Raw genomic sequence first — 18781 nt, forward strand, 5'->3', positions numbered from 1 at the left:
TTTCACTGCCTTGGGTACTAGTTCAGTTCCTGGTTGGAGAGCTAAGATCCTGAAAGCCACGCAGTGGCCAAAAAATATATATAGTAAATAAATAAATAAAATATGAACAAGTCAGGGAGATACAGAACAAAAGATAGAGAGCAGGAGAAGGCCAAGTGGTCTGGGAAGTCCAGTTGTTATCACTAAAGCCTACTGTGGTTACTGATTCAGCCTGACTTCAGTTTCCCTTCTTGCTTATCATAAAACAGTTGAGAGACAGTACAGGTTGCACAGTTTTGAGGACTCAAAAGGCAGGAGAAAGGTAGCTGATGTGAGTTCTTAACTGTTTGATCTGAACCAGCCATGCATCTTCCCAAAGGCAGACTACTTGGCCTGGTCTGACCTCGTGGAAGCCTATGACTTCCATCATTGTTCCTTGTGGACCAGTTAACCTGTCATACGTCGAAATGGAGGCCAGAATGGTGATGAGAGAGGAAACCTGAACCTCTAACTCTCATCCAAGTTAGGAATTCCTTCAAGGCCTTTGTGCTTCTGAACTAGGGGACAGACCCCCAATCCTCCCATTTACAGACCCCCCTCTCCTCCCAGGGAACCCAGGCAACCCAACTGTGGATAGTCCTAGAGACCCAGTTACAAGGCTTCATGTGGATCTGGGCTCTAACAGCTCCAGCTGAAGGGACATCACAGAGGCCAAAATGCCAAGAGGAATACTATCAACTACTACCCACACCGTAGTTTCCATCTTCCAGTTTTAACCATTGGCTCATTTTGTCTTCACGAGATTCCACAAAGAGTGAAGAGTGGGTATTACTTAGAGATTAGGAACCTGAGGCCCACAGGGGAGGGACTCCCTCGGGGTCACACAGTCATTCGGTGGTGACTCTTCTGATGGGAACTCCAATGCTTTCTCCTCCATTGCTTTTCTGAGTTCAGTGAACTTGGCAAATGCCACCCCCACCTCCTGTTAGAACTTGGATGGAGGTGGGAGTGATAGCTGAAGTAAATGGAAAATGTGGGCCAGGGACATTTTGGAGAGGGGCTGGCAGGCCACAGTGAGGAAGTTGTCTATGATTTTATATTTGGGGAGGAGAGTCATGCTGATTTGACTTGGGCTTCCCTGATAGCTCAGTTGGTAAAGAATCCACCTGCAATGCAGGAGACCCAAGTCGATTCCTGGATCAGGAAGATCTGCTGGAGAAGGGATAGGCTATCCACTCCAGTATACTTGGTTTTCCCTTGTGGCTCAGCTGGTAAAGAATGAATCCAAAAAAAAAAAAAAAAAGAATGAATCCACCTGCAATGCAGGAGACCTGGGTTCGATCCCTGGATTGGGAAGATCCCCTGGAGAAGGGAATGGCTACCCACTCCAGTATTCTGGCCTGGAGAATTCCATGGACTACAGTCCATGGTGTCAGAAAGAGTCAGACACGACTGAGTGACTTTCACTTTCTCATGCTGAAGGATTCTCCTCCAAATCACAGGTCTTCTTCCTGACACTTTGCTCCAAAGTAAAAGCAAAGATTAGATCCCCTTGGTGATCTAGTCTGGTCCTCTTCTTCCTTCTCTTCGAAGAGGGGTTAGTGGGCTTACTACTAATATCCAGGGTTGAGGATAATGGAGACTCAGACCAAAAAGGAAGGGTAGATTCTGGGAAACGGAAAAGTGGGTTCTAGGACTCAGGTAGGAGGACCCATACCAGAAGACACCAGAACTTCAGCTGTGAAGTCGAGTACAAAGGGGAATGTCTCATTAGTACTGAGTTAATCTATAGTAATGGGCTTACCTGGTGGCTCAGTGATAAAGAATCTGCTTGCAAATGCAGGAGATGGGGGTTCAATACCTGGGTTGGGAAGATCCCCTGGAGAAGAAAATGGCAACCCACTCCAGTATTCTTGCCTGGAGAGTCCCATGGACAGAGGAGCCTGGTTGGCTACAGTCCATCAGGTCACAAAAGAGTCAGACGTGACTGAGCGATTAAACAGTAACAACAGTCTATAGTAATAACCACCAGGACTTCCCTGAACACTTTCTGTGTTCCAGACAAGGTTCATTAATTTACATGAATTAACTCACTTGTTCATAGCAACAGGTCTTGATATAGGTGCTTGGATCAGTTCTGCTTTACAGAGGAGGAAAGGGGCAATGCCTGGCCTAAGCCCACATTGCTAATAGGTGTTACAGCTAAGATAATTAACCAGCCAGTTTGACACCAGCATCCACAAGCTTCACCACTACATTGTTTTACCTTTTAGAATTCCAATGAACTGGGCTCTTAAACTGGGGATTCAGGGAATACGAATCCCCTATAATTATGTCCAAAACATCACGTGCCTATGCACATATGCCTTGCTCTGAAAGAAAATCATAGCTTTCATTACATTTTCATGGGTGGGAAAGCTGTTGCCTTGCACTATCTCAGGGCCAGGGTACACTCTGATCCCTCATCCCTCTGTATCCCTAATCTTGTCCAGATCTTACACTCTACATTAAGCCTTACTATCTCCTGCCTGGACAATCCCATAGCCTGCTGCACTGTCTCCATAGTCCAAGCTTTCCTCCCTTCTGTCCATTCTTTCCAACATGCAAGCAGGATACTATTTTTTCCATTGGAAAAAATGTTCAATCCCTTCCAGTCACCTGAGGATGATGTATGAAATCCCCAGGGCTGGGACTTTTCCCCCTGGTGGCCCAGTGCTTAAGACTTCGTGCTTTCACTGCAAGGGACATCAGTTTGATTCCTCCTCAGGGAGCTAAGATTCATGTCACATGGTGGGGTTAAAAAAAAAAAATTCCCCAGCACCTACAATGCCCCGGAATCTGCTTCCCTGTCCTATTTCATCTCTCATGCGCATCTGTGCTATGACTGCTTGCGACCCCATGGACTATATAGCCTGCCAGGCTCCTCTGTCCAGGGAATTTTTCAGGCAAGAACACTGGAGTGGGTTGCCATTTCCTACTTAGGGCATCCTCCCAAGCCAGGAATCAAACCAAGTTCTCTTGTGTCTCCTGCACCTGGGAAGTGATCTCATCTCTCAACTAATGTCCCAATCAATACCAATCCCTCTCCATCCCACTCACTCTTCTTGCCCTAGGTCACATGCTGCCTCCTCCAAGAAGCCTTCTTTGACTGACTCAGGTTTCCTTCTCCTCGGTTCCCTGGACTTGGGGGCTCTGATAGCTTAGGTCTTTTACATGCCCTGTATTGTCTTCAAGTTTCCCTCATACCTCCCTGCTGGCCTTTGAACTCTTTCAGAGCAACCGACTATGACTTTTCACTTTTGTGAGCCAGCACTTGGCACAGGACCTAGCACACAGAAGACTAGCAAGTGTTTGTTGAATGACCTAATGCTATTTGTCAGAAGGGAGTACAAAGGAGTCTAGGCAACTCCATGCTCACTTCCCCAAATACCTGTACTTGTTGGATGAGGAGCCTCACCTTCTTAAGTACAGGAGAGAGCACACCTGTATTTGTGCCTGTGTGTGTTTAGAGGGAGCGTTTGGAGACAGCATGCTGCATTGTCTATGGAGTTAGATAAATGGGGGTTCATATTTGACCATACTGCTAACTGGCTGTGTGACCTTCAGTAAGTTACTTTACCTCTCTGAACTTAGCTGTTCCCCCTATGAAAATGGAATAATACAACTTCCTCACAGGATTCCTGTGGAATTAAATGAATTAATGCATTGAAATGGCTAACTCCATGCCCTGCCCAGCACCTTGGCAGAGGCTCAACAACGTGGGTTCCTTTCCCCTCTACTCGAGTTTGCAAACATGTGCTTAGATTTTTTATGGGAACCACATGGCTTGAGTTTGTATCTATTTCAGCATATTTGCAAATACATTTCATCCTAATTTGTATTTTGATCGTATTAACAGTTGTATGCCATTCACAGTGATGATGCATGTTTACGTGTTTACATTTGTCTTCCCATGGACAGTGGCATACACTGGAAGTGTGTACACATACTGAGAGTTCTGCGGGGATGTGTCGGTGGGTGGCTGTTGCATGTTGAATGAGTGTGTGGAATGTGTGTGGAATTGTATTTGTTATGTACTGCCTACAAGGTGGGGAGGTCTGAGTGTACGGGGGTGGCTGAGGGTCTGGTCTGTGTGGCATTGTGTGTGTGAAGGCTGTGTAGGCCAGCACTGCCGCATAGAACTTTCCTCATTATCCAATAGAGTAGCTGTTGACAACAGCACGTGCTACTGACAGCTTGAAGTGTGGCTGGTGACTCTGAGAAACTGAAGCTCTCTTGGATTTAATTTTAATTAATTTAAATGTAAATAGTCACAGGTAGACTAGTGACAGAATCTCAAGCTTGTTCTCCACGGACCAAGTCATGTGCACGCCCCTCCTTCTCATCCCGGAAATCCATCCACCGCGTCCGTACCCCAGCAGAAAGGCTGCGGCCGCCTCCCCCCCCCCCCCCCCCCCGCCCCAGCTCCCCCCAGTCCACCCCCCCACCCCCACCCTCCCGCAAGTCCCCAGGCGAGCAGTGAATCAGCCTGACAATGAGGTGAGTCATTCACGAACTGCTCGGGCCAACCCAACGGGCGGGAAGCAAACGTCAGTCAGCCCCCCCCCCAACTCCCCAGTGGGATCGCTCAGCCCCACGCACTGCAGATGTTGAAGAAACTGACGCGGTGGAATCGAGGCACCAAAGCTCTTCTCCTTGGCCCCTCCCCTCTGGTAATCCATTCATTCCCCCAGTCCCTTTCTCCCTCTTCGCTGGCATGTGAGTCATCACAAGATCTACGCCTCCAGTCCAACACCCACCTCCCCAAGCCTTCCGCGTGCGGTCTTCTTCCACGGTTGGGTTGCGGGGTGAAGGCAGGGAGGCTGGACCCCTGGGTGGGGGGGGTGCCAAGGTCTGCCCCTGGAAGCGACGCTGACTCTTCGGACCGTGGGGGAGGGCGGGGCTCAGGGCAAACTGCAGCTGGCTAGATTCCTGCGAGCCATGTCCAGCTTGCCTGGAGCACGGAGACAAACAGGGCAGCAGGGAAGGAGCTGCTCACGCTTGTTGTCTGGGGCACCTGTGGCTGGTGGTGAGGAGGGGATGGGGTAAGGCAACAGTATTCTTCTGGTTTCCAGGGAGATCCCACAGTGTCCCCCCAGTACCTGACAGTCTTCAGAACCTGGTAGCTTTTCTCCTCTGCACTCCCAGGACCTGTTCCTCCAAAGACCAGTTGGAATCCCACCACCAGCTCTCAGTCAGCCTTCTCTGGGGTTGAACTTCACGTGAGGCTTCTGACTTGGACAACTGGGTCCCAGGGTGGTGTCCCTTACAAGGTGGGAAATAAATCATCAAAAGCTTTAAGAGTGCGTAGACCCTTTGACAAAATGGGCTTCCCAGGTGGCTCAGTGGTAAAGAATCTACCTGCCTGTGCGGGAGATGCCAGAAATACAAGTTTGATCCCTGGGTCAGAAAGATCCCCTGGAGAAGGAAATGGCAACCCTCTTCAGTATTCTTGCCTGGAAAATCCTGTGAACAGAGGAGCCTGGCGGGCTACAGTCCAAGGGGTTGCAGAGAGTCGGACACGACTGAGCAGGCACGAGTGCGTGCATGCAAGATATTTGACAAAACAGCTCCACCTCTAAGAAAACAATAATTGATGTGTGCAAGGATTTAGCTATAAGAAGGTGAATCACAGCATTATTTAAAATGGTGAAAAATTGAAAAAACAACCCAAATATCCATCAAAAAAGAAATGAATAAAGAAACTGGTAAAACAACACAGTGGGGAACTTGCCAGCCGGCGGTCCAGTGGTTCAGACTCCATGCTCCCAAAGCAGCTCCCAAACCCAACTGGGTTTGATCCTTGATCAAGGAACTAGATCCCACAAGCAGCAACTAATAGTTCTCATGTCACAACTGAAAATCCTGAGTGTGTCAAGGAGGATCGAAGTTTATGCCTACTGCAGCATAAAAGCCCCAGCTCAATCAAATAAATAAATAATATTTTTAAAAAATAAAAATAAAAAAATGGAATACTGCTTGACCTTTAAAAATGAGACTGTGGAAGAAGATTTAATGCCATGGGAATATTTTCATGATGTATTACAAAAAAATAAATAGTAAGATACTGTGTGATATAATGTGATATAATTTTTCTTGAAAAAATATGAACATGGGAAAAATTAGAAAAGCATTTACCCAATTACTAATAATTGTTCTCATTGAATTATGCACTTAGGAGTGATTTTATTTTTTTCTTTGTACTTCTCTGATCTCCCTCCCACCCCTTGTTTCTACATTAAGAGTGTATGAATTTTTACAGCAGAAAAATATTATTTATTTATTAAATATTTTAAAAAGCTATTTGTGGGGAAGGTAATGGGAATTAACTGTAAATGGGCATTTTATTGAGTGATAAAAATGTTTTTGAAACCAGATTATGTGAAGGTTGTCATGTTGGTAAATTTACTTAGAAAATGTTGAATTGTATACTTAAAATGGGTTCTATTTAAAATTTCTTAACAAAAACCACTTCCTGGGGGGTTCCCTGGTGGCTCAGTGGGAAAGAATCCGCTTGCCAATGCCAGAGACACAGGTTCAATCCCTGGTCTGGGAAGATCCCACACACTGTGGAGCAACTAAGCCCCTGAGCCACAAGCAACTTCTGAGCCTGTGCTCTAGAGCCGGGGAACCGCAACTATTGAGTCCATGTGCCACGACAACTAGAGAAAAGCCTCTGCGGCAAGGAAGACTCAGCACAGCCAAAAATAAACAAATAAATAAAATTATTAAACAAAACGAAACAAAAAAATCATTTGTTGGGCTGCCTTCCAACCTGAACTTGAGGTCTAGGAGTAGGGACTGTCAGTTAAAATACAGGACAACCACTTAAATCCTAGTTTCAGATAAGGAATAATTTTTTAAATACAAGTATAAAAATAAATAATATAAGTTTTTTAAAGGCATGATCACTCACCTAGAGCCAGACATCCTGGAATGTGAAGTCAAGTGGGCCTTAGAAAGCATCGCTACAAACAAAGCTAGTGGAGGTGATGGAATTCCAGTTGAGCTATTTCAAATCCTGAAAGGTGATGCTGTGAAAGTGCTGCACTCAATATGCCAGCAAATTTGGAAAACTCAGCAGTGGTCACAGGACTGGAAAAGGTCAGTTTTCATTCCAATCCCAAAGAAAGGCAATGCCAAAGAATGTTCAAACTACCCCACAATTGCACTCATCTCATACACTAGTAAAGTAACGCTTGAAATACTCCAAGCCAGGCTTCAGCAATACGTGAACCATTAAGTTCCAGATGTTCAAGCTGGTTTTAGAAAAGGCAGAGGAACCAGAGATCAAATTGCCAACATCTGCTGGATCATCAAAAAAGCAAAAGAGTTCCAGAAAAACATCTATTTCTGCTTTATTGACTATGCCAAAGCCTTTGACTGTGTGGATCACAATAAACTCTGGAAAATTCTGAAAGAGATGAGCATACCAGATCACCTGACCTGCCTCTTGAGAAATCTATATGCAGGTCAGGAAGCAACAGTTAGAACTGGACATGGAACAACAGACAGATTCCAAATAGGAAAAGGAATATGTCAAGGCTGTATATTGTCACCCTGCTTATTTAACTTATATGCAGAGTACATCATGAGAAACGCTGGGCTGGAATAAGCACAAGCTGGGATCAAGATTGCCGGGAGAAATATCAATAACCTCAGATATGCAGATGATACCACCCTTGTGGCAGAAAGTGAAGAAGAACTAAAGAGCCTCTTGATGAAAGTGAAAGAGGAGAGTGAAAAAGTTGGCTTAAAGCTCAATATTCAGAAGAGTAAGATCATGGCATCTAGTCCCATCACTTCATGGCAAATAGATGGGGAAACAGTGGAAACAGTGGCTGACTTTATTTTTCTGGGCTCCAAAATCACTGCAGATGGTGATTGCAGCCGTGAAATTAAAAGACGCTTACTCCTTGGAAGGAAAGTTATGACCAACCTAGACAGCATATTAAAAAGCAGAGACATTGCTCTGTCAACAAAGATCCATCTAGTCAAGGCTACGGTTTTTCCAGTGGTCATGTATGGATGTGAGAGTTGAACTATAAAGAAAGCTGAGCGCCGAAGAATTGATACTTTTGAACTGTGGTGTTGGAGAAAGACTTGAGAGTCCCTTGGACTGCAAGGAGACCCAACCAGTCCATCCTAGGGGAGATCAGTCCTGGGTGTTCATTGGAAGGACTGATGTTGAAGCTGACACTCCAATACTTTGGCCACCTGATGCGAAGAGCTAACTCATTTGAAAAGACCTTGATGCTGGGAAAGATTGAGGGCAGGAGGAGAAGGGGATGACAGAGGATGAGATGGTTGGATGGCATCACAGACTCAATGGATATGGGTTTGGATGGACTCCAGGAGTTGGTAATGGACAGGGAGGCCTGGCATGCTACGGTTCATGGGATCGCAAAGAGTCGGACATGACTGAGTGACTGAACTGAACTGAAGGCATGAACTCTTTATATAAGTATACAAAATTATTCCTTGTTTATCTGAAATGTAAACTTAACTGCGCAGTCTTTCTTTTCTATTTTTCCTAATTCTGGCAACCCTAGTCTGGAAGCTTTGTTCCTATAGCATCTCTGGGGCATCTGGGCTTGTACCCCTACCCACCCCTAGAGCAATTCTACAATGTCTGGGAGAGTGGGATGGGAACCCAGGATCTGCAAACAGCAAGGTGAGAAAGTGTGGGGCAGAGGTCATTTCTGGTGTAGAAGGTGAGTTCCTTGCTCAGGGAGTGGGAGTGGCAGTAGCATTTTCAGCTGGCCCAAACCAAGGAGTGATAACATCAAGGCAGGAGATGAGGGTTGGGCTTACCCTTTGCCATGTCCTGTGCTGGCTCTTCACACAAATACCCCCATGTCCTGCTCTGGCAACTCAGAGTGGTGGTGGTTACTGTCCTTTATTATGGGTGAGGAAATTCTAAGAGATAAGGTATCAAATGAATTTCCAAGTTCACATAGCTGGTTCAGTGGCAGAGCCTCAATCCACGTCTAGATCTTTACCTTTTCAGTGGGGTTGGGTCCAGTGGTTAACCACTCTGGGCTCTGATAACCTGGGGTCAGATCCCTGTATCTTAACTTACCGAGTCTGTGGCTTTGGGCAAGTTCCTTAAGTCTCCTGGGCCTCAAATCCTTCATCTTTAAAGTGGGGATGATGATAATAATAACAACAGCAACAACACTCATCTTGAGGAGTTGGCAGAATGAAGTCAAATGGGGTGGGTAAAGTCTAGTCTGCTGCTCTGTCTGATGGACAGGATGAATCCTCAATGGATATGCCAGAGAGCCCCTATTGCTTAAAGATGATGGAATGTGCCTTCCAAACATGTAACTCAAGGCCTTCCTGTTGGGGTGTCTGGGTCCGCAAGGATTTCCTAGGAAAAAGAGGCCACAGATATCTCTGCCTATACTGGGGAGACCCCTCAAACCTGGGGAGACCCCATCTGGCACCGCACCCAGATAGCATGGGTCCTACCCTGGTCATTTTTTTTTTTTTTTAATATTTTACTTATTTATTTATTTGGCTGTGCTGGGTCTTAGTTGAGGCACACAGGATCTTTGATCCTTGCGGCATTCAAGATCTTTAGTTGTGGTCTTTGGGATCTAGTTCCCTGACCAAGGATTGAACTCCCCCTGCATTGGGAGCATGGAGTCTTAGCCACAGGACCACCAAGGACGTTCCCTCTGCCCTGGTCTTGCCACTCACTGGGCCTCTGTCTCCTTAGTTATAAGATGGAATACATAGCATCTACCTTGTAGTATTGTGGTGAGAATAGTAATATATGTGACAGAGCCTTCCAAAAGGAAGTCTCTCAATATATGTTTATGCAGAAAGGGGGCAAAATGTATGTCAGTCATAGATGACTTGCTGGAGGGAAGCCAACTAGGCCAGTTTTGTGTGGCTGGGCCCATGCCCCTCCACGTGTCTTGTTCTCTGTGGTTTCATGACCTCAGGGCCAAGAGGGTTTCCCAGCATCAAAGAGTCCAGTCCTCCCGTTACAGAGGGGAAATGAGGCTCAGAGAGGGCAAATGGTTGGCCTGAGCTTCTATAGGCCGAGTTGGCTTGTGTCTCCCAGGCTGCCTTCATTACCACTGCTCCATTCTGCTTCTTGGGACTCTGTTTTCTCCACAGGCTCATACGCTCCCAGAGGGCAGGCACGCTTGTACCCTTCGTCCCCTCCGTGGCGTGCATGCCCTGCCCAGAGACGATACTCTAGAGGGACTGCGGACATACAGGATGTGACTGTCCAGAGCTGCCCTTACACTGTTGTGTTCACGTGGCCTTGAATCCTGAGCGGGCAGGCAGGAACCCCGTACAGTTCAGGAAATCTGGGCCTCACTTCCAGCTCCCAGCAGGGCGGTGGAGGAGAGAGTAGGTTTCTTTTTCAGCTACGGCCCCCTGGACCTCCTGCTTGTTGTCTTGCTGCTAGCGGGGTAAGAAGCCTCAGTGAGACACCTCGCTCTGGGTTCCTAGCTGAGAAATTTTATCATAAGGTCTCATCTCCGTCATAGGCCTCCTGGTCAATTGCTGTCCTTTCGCTGCTGTGGGAGGCTCTTAGTCCATATACTGGCAACTTTTTTCAGCTTTGTCTCTAAATAACATATATATTAAAGTTACCATGACAAGTGGTAATAGCTGCACCCAGAATAGTCTCTATTTTTAAATAAATTCATAGCTTCTTCTAGGAGCCACCATGCTGGCTTTCTCAAGGCTTGGTCATTGCTGAGTGAAGAGACAGTGACCTGCTTCCAGTCTCTGAGCCAGAAAGGCAAGAGGCCTGGGAAGGAACAGAAGGTGTCAAGCACCAGGTAAGACTCTCAAGTGAGGAATAACTGGGGCCCACATCTCCTTCTGGGACCCACTTATTTTTTTGTCTTATTTTTAAGTCTTTTGTTGAATTTGTTACAATATTGTTTCTGTTTTTATGTTTTGGTTTTTGGGCCAAGAGGCATGTGGAATCCTAGCTCTCCCACCAGGGACTGAACCTGCACCCCCTGCATTGGAAGGTGAAGTCTTAACTACTGGACCACCAGGCAAGTTCCCCCCACCACATACCCTTGTTTTTGCTTTTTTTAAGCTACAGCTCTAGAAATGTTAGCTCACAGAGCTGGAAAAATCCTTAGACTCATCCACTGAATCATCCCATTTTACAGATGAGCAAACTGAGGCCCAGAGGGGTAGCAGCTTACCTAGGCCCCTGTCTGTTGCTCTCCCCCCACACATCTCAGCTAGTCAAGCATGACTATATCCTGGATGCTGGCCTGAAACTGGTTTCTTTTTGCCCCAAGCCTGCAGGAGAGGGCCCTGGGAAGAAGGCAGGAGAGGGAGGGGTTTTTCCACCTTTCCCTCTCAACCACACCTGTTGGACCCTCCAGAAATGTCTTCAGCTGGAAGGAAGGAAATCTAGTCCAACACGCTTATCCTACAAGAAATAGAGGCCCACAGAGAGTAAGGGATTTGTCCAGGGTCACACTGGGAGACCTGGGCCATACTTAGGCATCCTGAAGGCAGTTTGCATTACAATTCTCTGTGACATGCTTTTTGTTTTGTGTCTTGGGGCACATAAATTGTGTGCGCTGAAATAAACTCATTTTTGGCTCTTGTGTGTTTGCTCAGTCGCTCTGTCATATCCAAGTCTTAGCAACCCCATGGACTGTAGCCTGCCAGGCTCCTCTGTCCATGGACTTGTCCAGGTAAGAATACTGGAGTGGGTTGCCATTTCTTACTCCAGGGGATCTTTCTAACGCAGGGACTGAACCGACATCTCTTGCATCTCCTGCACTGGCAGGCAGATTCTTTACCACTGTGCCACATGGGAAGCCCCTTGGCTCTTGGGCATATTGTAAATCACTCATGGGCAGGACTGAACCTTAAAGCATCCCGAAGGAATGAAGATCCAGCCTAAACTCTGAAGCCCAGCACTACTCTGGATGCTGTCATCACATCTAATTTTGGACTTACAAAGGGTCAGAACTGAAAGGGACCACAGAGAACAGCAGTCCAGGTAAGGACACCAAGGCCTAGAGGGACTTATCCAATAGCACACCAGGATGGAGTCATTCTGTGCTGTGCTTAATCACTCAGTCGTGTCTGACTATTTTCAACCCCATGGATTACTGCCCTCTGTCTGAGGGTATTTTCCAGGCAAGAATACTGGAGAGGGTTGCCACACCCTCCTCCAGGGGATCTTTCTGACCCAGGAATTGAACCGGGATCTCCTGCCATTGCAGGTGGATTCTTTACCAGCTGAGCTACCAGGAAAGCCCTGAGTGATCCTAGGACCCAGGTTTTCTTGTCTCCCGTCCTGTTTTCTTATTTTTTGCCATCCCCAAAGTAGCTAGTATTGTGCTGACCTCATGATTTGTCAATGAGGTTAATAAATTCTTGCTGAATGAACTAGAAACATGTTTCTATGAACAAGTTGCCCTTGGTAATTGACAAAAATGTTAAAGAATGCCTATTTCCTGTGATAAATATCTAGTAAATGTGTGTTGCATGAGTTTATCAGCTTAGTTCTTCCTTGTTCTGTAGCATTTTCCACTTGACGCTGTATTTAGGCACAGCTGTGGTGACTATTTCCCCACCAGGCACTCTTTGGAGGCCAGCAGGGCCACCTAAAGTGTTGCTCCACTGGAGACCAGACTGTAGGCTGGAACACTCTATAAGGGTTGCCCCAGAGCCTCTAGAATTCTATCCACGGATCTGGGTGAGAATTTCAGGTGAGGGCACATTGGTCCTGGGTGCCTCATCTCTTCTGCCAAACAATGCTAACTTTATTTATTAATTTAAAAAAAATGGCTATTTGGACGGACCAGATCTTAGTTGCGTCACTTGGAATCTTTGATCTTTAGTTGCGGCATGCAGAATCGGCGGCATTCAAACTCTTAGTTGTGGCATGTGGGATCTAGTTCCCTGACCAGGGGTGGAACCTGGGCCCCCTGCACTGGGAGCGTAGAGTCTTAGTCACTGGACCACCAGGGAAGTCCCCAGGCAATGCTGACTTTAGATGCTGGGTGAGTGAGAGGGGGGTGGAGGAGATGGGGCTATCTGTGAGTTCCATAGCATCCACTGATTAGGGAGGAAGGCTGCCCTCTGTCTTGCTCCAAGAACTGGCCAGGGCATTTCTGGTGACTTCCGACAGGAGTAGGAGCTCCCAGAGCCCCTAGCAGTGTTGCTCACCAGTCCTCATTCCTCTCCCCAGCCCTGATGCCTCCTTCTCAAAGTCCAATAGTGCTGCCAACCCATTAGGTTATAGGTTAAACACCTGGCTCATCTCCAAGATTAATTTCCTTCTACCAAGAGTCCAAATTCACTACTGGGTCCCAGGGTCAGAAGTTGTCCAGTCAACTAGTTGATCCCTTCTGCTTCATCATTCTACATAGGGAACCTGAGGCACTAGTTAAGGAGACAAACTTGTAATTCCCGTTTCCATGGTGAATGGTCCTGTCAATGGCTCACCTTAGGAACGCTTAGGGCTTCCCTGGTAGCTCAGCTGGTAAAGGATCTGTCTGCAATGCAGGAGATCTGGATTCGATTTCTGGGTGGGGAAGATCCCCTGGAGGAGGGCATGGCAACCCACTCGAGTATTCTTGCCTGGGAAATCCTATGGACAGAGGAGCCTGGCAGGCTACAGTCCATGGGGTAGCAAAAAGCAGACTCGACTAACACTTTCACTTTCACTGGTGGCTCAGACCATAAAGAATCCACCTGCAATATGGGAGACCTGGGTTAGATTCCTGGGTTGGGAAGATCCCCTGGATGAGGGCATGGCAATCCACTCCAGTATTCTTGCCTGGAGAATCCCCATGGACAGAGGAGCCTGGTGGGCTACAATCCATGGAGTCACAAAGAGTTGGACACGACTGGACAACTAAGCACAGCACAGGGGCTCATAACAAAAGATACTTTTATTCTCTGTGAGAGACCTCTAAGATCCTTAAAGGTAGCTTCATTTCTATATCTCCAGCGCTTTCTGTTTATACTCAAGAAACATAAGAATTCATGGGGAAATATTTAATCCCACTTACCAGATAAGGAGAAATCTGAAGACTCATCAGGGCCACATATGGTGAATTCTTCTAACTTCTGCGGCATTTGGTTATGGCAGGGACAAGGTGTTCATCTCAGAAACCTCCATAGATCAGGGCTAGAGTGTTGAACTTGGGAGTCCAGTTCCCCCAGGTCCTTTCTCTAGTATCTGGGGGACAGCCAGAGAGATCTGAGTTTGAATCCGAGTTCTTGCTTGCATGAACTCTGACTCTGGGTAAGTTATTTAGCTTCTCTGAGCCTCAGTCCCTTCATCTGTGGAATGGGAAGGGCTTGGCCATAAGACAGTTATTGACATCTATTGTACCTGATGGGAAGATTTTTTTCCCCATGTTCTGAGATCCTGAGAGAAAAAACTCTAGAGTCTTCAATGTCCCTGAACCTGTATCTGCTATGTGTCAGGTGGAGTGCTAGGTGCTATAAAGGCAAAAAAATATATATGATCTTATTGCTTTTCCCAGGCAACTCCTACTCTGCTTGGGGAGTCAAAACATAAGCACTGAAAAAGCAAAACTTCAACTGAACCTAACCACCGAAGAGATATCATAGGATTGCATAAGAATCACAGCAAATGCAGGACTTACCTAGCATTCCAGTGGTTAAGACTCCTTCTTTCAACACAGGGGGTATGGGTTTGATCCCTGGTGGGAGAACTAAGGTCCCACATGCCGTGTGGCCTGGCTAGGAAAAAAACAAGAATGACAGCAAATGGCACCATCATTATAGGATAGATACAAGAAGACCCCTGTCCTGGAGTGACATGGAATGACTTTTTGAGGTGGCCTTTCTGCTCAGAGTCCACAGTCAAAAACTGTTTATCTTTGGGACTTCAGTGGTGGTTCAGTGGTTAAGAATCTGCCTTACAATGCAGGAGATGTTGGGTCCATCCCTGGTTGGAGACCTAAGATCCCACAAACTGCAGAGCAATTAAGCCTGCCTGATGCAAGGACAGATCCACATGACACAACGAAGAGCTTGTGAGCAGCAAGTAAGACCCGACACAGCCAAATAAATAAACAAATATTTTTAAAAAGAAGTTATCTTTTTTTAAAAAAAATGCTCACCTTTGCTTAATCATTTAATACTCCTCAGAGGAAGAGATGGACACTAATCCAAAAACACTATAAATAGATGTATATTTACAAATTGTTATCAGAGTCAATGAAGGCATACATAACAAGAGGATCCAACTTAAAAGGACCAAAGAAGGCCTCTTACAGGAAGTTATATATATATATATATATATATATATTTTTTTTTTTTTTTGACCATGCCCTTGCAGCTTGTGGGATTTTTTGTTCCTCAACCAGGGATTGAACCCAGGCCCTTGGTAGTGGAAGCATGGAGTCTTAAAGAAGTGATATTTAATTGAGTGCTATGAATGAATAAGAGTTAGCCAGGCCGAGAAGAGGGGAGGGGAGCATTTCAGAAAGAGAAAAAACTGACCAGCCTGTGCAAAGGTCCCGAGGAACAAGAGACTAGCTTTTCAAGGATGTGAGAGAAAGCCACAATGGCTGAGGTACAGAGAGTTACAGGAAGAGAGGTGAGGTGGGACCAGATCATGTAGAAGTTTCTAGGTTTTTTGTTTTTTTTTTTTCTTTTTCAAATATGAGGAGAGGACCAGCTGCAGCAAAACTACTAAAAATGAATTCTAGGCCCATCCCCACTGAAAAACAAACACTGTGTCTAGGGTTCAGGAGTCAGCATTGTGAACATGTTCTTTAGGTAATTTGTGAGTACCCTAAAGTTTAAAAGCCAGTTTTCTGGGCCAGATACAGATTTCAGTGACAAAAGTAGACAGCTTTTAAGCCTTCCCTTGATTAAATTTGTGTTCTGAAAAGGTCATTCTGGCTTTGGGAGATGGCTAGGATGATGCAGGGAGTGGACTGACCAGGGTGGCAGCTAGAATATCTCAAATGAGAGATGATTTGACTTCAAAAAAGGGGTGGGAATGAAGATGGGTGAGACATTCATGAGCTACTTTGTAGGAAGAACCTTTATTATTTATTACAGAAACATTTATATATTCATTTTCCTATCAGATAAGTGATAAATGATAGTTGCAAAATTTCAGATATACAGAAAAAGATAAAGAGGAAAGCAAAGGTAAATATTTTGGTATAAATTCTTATAAGCTTATTAATACACATACATATTCAGATATATGGATGTATTATGTAGTTTGTTGTTTATAATAATGGAAGGGGGAGAGACAAAAAAATAATGGAACAATTCTGTAGTACTTGTTTCCTGATTTTCAAGAAAACTACGTATCTTGAGCATCTTTTAACGTCTATACAGATTTGTATCATTTTAAATGTCTGTATCTGGATGGGATTCCACTGAGTGGATGTGCCCTAATTTATTTGCTAATCCTCTCCTGATGGATATTTAGGTTGCTTCCAACTTTTCACATCATTAGAAGCAATCTCTTTCCTTCCATACTCATTTTTGAGCACAGCAATGTTATTCCTTAGGATACATTTTCGTTAGTGGAATTACTGAGTTATCGAGTTGTAGAAGAGGATGGCACCGAAGCCAGGGACCGGAAGTCTTCCTTTTGAAGGCCTTGGACTATTACAACCCTGCCCTGGCCTTTCCCAATCTTTTTTTTTTGGGGGGGGGGGGGTTGGCACAGATTTAGTGTGTGCGGTCGGAGCTGGAGGTTCGAGGCCTGTCCCAGACATCCACCCCCAGCGTGGCCCCCTAGCTGGGGCCTCCAAGGCCCTCCCAGCCCCTAGGAATCCATCCCCGGGTCCCCTCCCCCACCGCGGGAGGGCGTGTTAGGCAGAAGCTTAGGCAGGCAACGATTGCACCATCCACGGTCTGAAAAGGAAGTGGAGGAAGCGCAGGGAGGAAAATCGTGCATCCCAAGGGTCGAGCCCCCAGGAACCAAACCAGTAAGCCAGCAACGCTCCTTCCAACACTGCTCACAGGGATCGGATCCCTTGCCTTCCTCCCCCTCCCCAGACCTACCCTTTGCGGGTACTGGCCCTTTAAGAAGCTGTCACGGTGGCGCTGTTGGCCCCGCCCGGCGGGGAGGGCCAAGGAAGAGGGGAGGGGTTGGTGGTGGCTGAAGTTGGGGGGGGGGGGTCTGGGTCTATTTTTAGCACCGGGTGGGGTCACGTGACGGGAGTGACGTCTCCGAATGTTGTTGTTGGTGGCGGCGGCGAGCGGAGCCGGAGGAGCCGCCGCAAAGATGGAGGAACCGTCGAGGAGGTGCTGCCGCTGCTGCCGCCGCCGCTGCTGCCGCCGCCGCCCGCGAAGCCGGAGCTCGAGCCGCAGGGGGTGAGCGCGCCGCACCAGCCCCGATCCCATCTCCCCCAGGCTCCCCGGACGCGACGCAGCGCCCCCTCCTCCTGCCGTCGCTGCCCGCGGGCTCCCCGAGCGCGCGCCGAGCTCCGCGCCCCTCTTCCTTCCTCGCGGCGCCCGGGTGCCAGGCGGCGGCCCCCGGGAGCATCGCCAGCCCGGGAGCCGGGCCTCGGGGTTACTGCCCGCGCCCCTCCCTGCCCCTCCCAGGCAGGGGCGCCTTCCCTACAGGTAAGGGAGGGGCCCGTCTTCCCGCGACCCACACCCCCAAATGGCCGGGAGACCGGCCGGGGCTGTCTGATTTGCCCTCTCCCGGGCGACGCGCTGTGCGTTGCAGAGCGATTTGAGCCCTGCACCCGGATTCTTTGCAGACCCCTCTTCGCTGGACAGCCTTTCTTGGTACTCTGAGGTGAGGGGCGCCCCCACCCCACAGCGCTACTACCCCTACCTCGGAACGCATCCTTGATTTTGTGTCCTTGACTTACATGCCCGAGGAGGGGGCCGGCGGGCCCACCTTACTTCTTTCTCCCATTATTCGCACCCCCTCCCTAGTGAGGCGTTACTGCGTTTGTTCCCACCCTCTTCTCCCGTCTGACACCCTGGAGCCAGAGAGAGAGCTAGGAGATGAAAGCTACGCCCCCCCCCCCCCCCACTTCTTGTCTGGGGTGGATGCCCCCCATTTTTCATCCTGGTTCTCTGTCTCACAGAGGGAGGGGGCGCTGCCCGTGCCTTTTAACTTCGGGGGAGCTGCGTCCCTACCCCACCCTTGTCTGGGGTCCTGGGGGAGATGAGAACTGGCTGGGTAATAAGTAATTAATCCAGGAGGCTGGTTGGTGGGGGAGAAGAGGGGAAGGTGAGAGTGCCTCATTTTGGGGAGGAGGTGACCACCTGATACTCCCCGATTGGCCTTCTGGGGTGAGGTGTATCCCTAAAGAGGAAGGGTGGCAACTGCAGCTGCTTTGGGGTGCTCAAGAGACCCACCACTCTGACAGTGACCACTGTGCTTCTGGGGCCTGGAATTAGCTTTGGCGGTTGGGGTAAGTGGGTTTGGTGGTAACTGGGTTCAAGGTCCGACTAGGAGGGAAGGATGGAGTCAGACCATAGGAACAAAAGGAGGCAGGGGATGAGAGATCCAGGACTCTTAGCCAGAAGGACCCCTGACCAGTCTGCTTTGGAGGACTGGAGCCTGGAGCTGGGTCCTGCCCTGGGCCTCTTCAGGTTTAGAGGATGTAGGCAGGAAGGGTCCTCCGTTTGAGTTCTAGGCACCAGAGTTCCTCAGCCTGTGCTGGCTCTTGAGACGCTGGGCTGGGCTGGGGATGGTGGGTGAGCCATGTTGGGGGCTGCCTGCTTTTTCGTTTCAATCTTCCCTCCTTCCTCTTCCTCCTAAACGCAAAGCTTGGAGAGTTCT

The 18781-nt window shown here is 47.7% G+C and overlaps 1 protein-coding gene and 1 long non-coding RNA gene across 9 annotated transcripts in view; one reads left to right on the top strand and one right to left on the bottom strand.

The window, feature by feature from the left end:
- Positions 1 to 4543: 4543 nt before the first annotated feature.
- On the bottom strand, positions 4544 to 17885 carry LOC136149738 (uncharacterized). 2 transcript variants are annotated; one of them, XR_010659703.1, is made up of 3 exons: positions 17859 to 17885; positions 5121 to 5283; positions 4544 to 5041 (listed from the first exon to the last, which is right to left on the bottom strand). It is a non-coding gene; the product is annotated as an uncharacterized lncRNA (long non-coding RNA). The 2 variants fall into 2 exon arrangements; XR_010659704.1 differs by lacking the exon at positions 17859 to 17885 and adding an exon at positions 5380 to 5843.
- The window catches only part of HDAC5 (histone deacetylase 5), a 36553-nt gene continuing 34972 nt past the window's right edge, over positions 17201 to 18781 (top strand). For 6 of the 7 annotated variants that reach the window (XM_065910250.1, XM_065910254.1, XM_065910256.1 and 3 more), the window contains exon 1: positions 17201 to 17352. The gene's annotated coding sequence lies outside the window, so the exon portion shown is untranslated. Of the gene's footprint in view, positions 17353 to 17392; positions 17605 to 18781 lie in introns of those variants that run through there. The other variant, XM_065910251.1, reaches the window with a different exon arrangement.

The sequence above is a fragment of the Muntiacus reevesi genome, chromosome 18, assembly GCF_963930625.1.
Source record: "Muntiacus reevesi chromosome 18, mMunRee1.1, whole genome shotgun sequence".
Lineage (NCBI taxonomy): Eukaryota > Metazoa > Chordata > Mammalia > Artiodactyla > Cervidae > Muntiacus > Muntiacus reevesi.